This window comes from Octopus bimaculoides, chromosome 7, assembly GCF_001194135.2.
Source record: "Octopus bimaculoides isolate UCB-OBI-ISO-001 chromosome 7, ASM119413v2, whole genome shotgun sequence".
Classification (NCBI taxonomy): Eukaryota; Metazoa; Mollusca; class Cephalopoda; order Octopoda; family Octopodidae; genus Octopus; species Octopus bimaculoides.
In genome coordinates this window covers 24,656,979-24,660,651 of record NC_068987.1, presented here as the reverse complement: position 1 = coordinate 24,660,651, position 3,673 = coordinate 24,656,979, and the positions used below count along the sequence as shown (strand labels likewise).

The following is a 3,673-nucleotide window of genomic DNA, read 5'->3' as shown; positions in this document are numbered from 1 at the left end:
AGAGAGAGAGAGAGAGAGAGAGAGAGAGAGAAGATAGAAATGGAGAACTATCGATGAACAACAATTGACTTACATCAATTATTATTTATTAATTCAATACAAATGGATTGCATCCCATCTAACACCTGTTTCTGCTTCCAGTGTTGTATGGTATTGCCATTGATATGCTAAAATATTTATCATATTTGATAATAAAACCGATCTGAAACACGGAGCTTCATCAGAGTGAAGAATAAATAAAGAAGACGAGCATAGAGAAGAAAAAGGGAAAAGCCAAACAAGAAAGCTTGAAGGAAATATCAAGACTGGAAAGAAAAACCATTGCATGGGCAATACCCCAAACGAGCTGGGGAAGCTGATGCAGATATAAGAAGAACCCATCAGTGACTGTAGAGTGTTGGTTTGAAAACCAAAACAGAAGGACTCATCCTAGCAGCACAAGACCAGAGTCTCCTCACCCGGAACTATCAAGCTAATGTCACACTCAATGAGGTAGACACAAAGTGTAGACTCTACAATGACAAACTTGAGAATATTGACCACATTGTTGTCGGTTGCTAAATCCTTGCCTCTACAGAATATAAAACCAGGCATGATCGAGTTGGCCAATACTTGCACTGGAACGTAAGCCGTTACTATGGTATTCCGCACCCAAAGAACTGGTATGAATACCATCCAGAACTAGACATGAGGGAGAGAACGTTACCATCTTACAGAATTATAGAATACAGACAGACGAATAAATGCTAACAGACCAGATATCGTCTTCAAAGACCTAAAACAAAAACATGCCTGTTAATTGATATGGCAGTACCTACTGATAGAAACATCTCAGCAAAAGAATTTTAAAAACTGTCGAAATATATGAACCTTGAGATTGCGATACCTAGGACGTGGAAATTGAAAACAAAAAATCATCGCTGTTGTTGTAGGTACTCTGGGAATGATCAAGAAAGGTACTGACAAATTTTTCTGACCAGAGCTCTGAGAAACCAACAATCTATAAAACTCAAAAGCTGTGTTGACATAAACTGCCCACATTCTCAGGAAATTTCTCTCCATCTAATATATATATGTGCCTTAGGTCACTGATTGAGACCCGGTCAGAAGACGAAATAAAATGCAATTCAATTGGAAAAAAAATAATAAAAATAGTAATTCTAACTGGGCCTCCACCTGCAAGGTCATGTGCTGTTTATCTTGATATGAGATCACCATGTTGTGTACATATGGTTGTGATGCATGTGCCTGGTGTACCCTCATCAGACGAGTAGTCATGATGGGTATACTGGACTTCGTATTTTTTACCCCAGGGCCACTTTGATGGTATGCACTGCTCTCTCACTCAATAATAATAATAATAATAATTTCTGCTATAGACACAAAGCCTGACATTTTGAGTGGGTGGCCTAATCGATTACATCGACCCCTGAGTTCAACTGGGGTCGATGTATTCTATTGACCGCGAAAAGACAAAAGGCGAAGTCGATACCTGTGAGATTTGAACTCAGTATAAAGGCGGAAGAAATGCCACTAAGCATTTTGTCCTTCGTCAATAATAATAAAAGACATTACTAATTGTACTACTTATACATTAGATAGAAAATGACTATACTCAGCCAACAGATTATGCACACGTCTTTCAGGATCTGCACAAATATCTCTCGGAAATACAGTAATCATTGATTGATTCATTAGAGTTCTCTCCCAGATTCATGTTTAACAAGGCTATTGTTAACGAGTACACACGCAATTGTGTTTATACAAAACGAAAAAAAAATCTAGTAAAAATATTTCATTATCGTTTGCTTAACGCTTCAAAAACCTCATGAACCATTGTATTTCAAGAAAAAGATAAAGACATGGATGTTGATTTAGAGTCTACATGTCTGGGATGTGTTGCTATTAAGATTATCATTTTTCAGATTAATTAACATCAACTTCAGACTAAATTTACAATGCTTATATCTTTACTATGTTTCGATCAGTTCCATCTTCGATCGTTATCAAGTGCCTGATTCCTGGGTATGTATGTATGTATATATGTATGTACATGTATGAATGCATGTTATGTACGGATAGGTTGTATGCATGTATCAATTATGTATCTATATATGATTATGTATGCATTCGTGCATGCATAAATCCATGTATGCATATAGGAATACATGGATGTACGTGTATGTGTGTGTGTGAGAGAGAGAGACAGAGAGAAGAGAGAGAGGGAGAGAGAGAGAGAATTTCTAGAATAGACTATCATTTTTGTAGAATTAAAGATTCCTGGGTCGAAACTATGTAGACATGCAAAAAGGTAAGGAGGCCTGTATTTAACCTCTTGATATGCCAAAAATAGCAGTCAGATTTTCTTGAATCACATTTTGCTACTATAAAAGGGGAAAGAGCACTATGTGATTGAATGATATCATCATTGATAAGACAATATAACACAATGGTCGAGCTTTGATTGCTTTTGATCATAAGTCTGCTCAATCGTGACTGATCTGGGGCTAAATTATGGCATGACCGTAACATTAATAACGATCAAAGATCAAAGAGATGCAAATGTCGTGTAGACATAAATATATTCCAAGGCGCTGAGCTGGCAGAATTGTTAGAGCGTAAAATAAATGTTTTGCAGGACTTGTTTCAGCTCTTCACATTCCGAGTTCAATTCCAGCTGAGCTCAACTTTCCTTCCAGCTATACTAGGCGATAGAAATAACGTACCAGTCTAGTAGTCCGATCAAAGGTATTAATTAATATTTAATTAACCTCATTAATTAACCTCAACTATAATTATATTGTTTGAAGAGGAAATTTATAATCCGGAAAATTAGTGCTAAAAAATTAAACTGCAGTTCGTGTTTCGGTCATTGGATTACAGCTGTTCTGAGGCACCGCCTTGAAGGGTTTTGAATCGAATAAATCAATCCCAGTACTTCTTTTTTCTTTTTAAGTCTCGTACTTATTCTATCGGTCTCTCTTGCCGAACGGCTAAGTTACGAGGGCATAAAGAAACCAACACTGATTGTCAAAACAGTGTGTGGCCAAAAAGAGGCACGTACATAAATATACATGCATATGTGTGTGTGCGTGTATGTGTATGTGTGTGTGTGTGTGTGTGTGTGTGTGTGTGTGTGTGTGTGTGTGTGTGTGTGTGTGTGTGTGTGTGTGTGTGTGTGTGTGTGTGTGTGTGTGTGTGTGTATACACACTCACACAGGATGAGTGGGTGGAAAGTAAGTAGGCATTAAAAATTGGTAATAAAATCTATAATCCTTTTACAAATGTATTGAAACAAATGATACACGTTCTTTATTAAATGGCAAAATGAAAGTAAATCTTCATATTTCAATGTAAACACTAGTGGCATCAACCAGTTTCCACAAACGGCCAGGGATGGAATGATCAACCTTATGAAGGATATCGTCTTGGATATCATTGAGGACCTTCTGAATCCGTGTCTCCAAGTTCTCTAGTGTGCGAGGTTTTGTCTTATACACCTCTGTTGTGTAACCCCACAGGTAAAAGTCACATGCAGTGAGATCTGGACCTCTTGGAGTTCTGAACTTCTGGACTTCTGCGGTCACAGTCTTCATACACATACATACATATATACATACATATGTATATATATATATACATATATATATATATATATACATATATATATATA

At 36.9% G+C, this 3,673-nt stretch overlaps 1 protein-coding gene across 1 annotated transcript in view; it reads left to right on the top strand.

Moving 5' to 3' along the window:
- Positions 1-3,673, top strand: part of LOC106872811 (ATP-binding cassette sub-family C member 5) — a 104,556-nt gene that overhangs the window by 60,650 nt on the left and 40,233 nt on the right. The window lies entirely within an intron of this gene.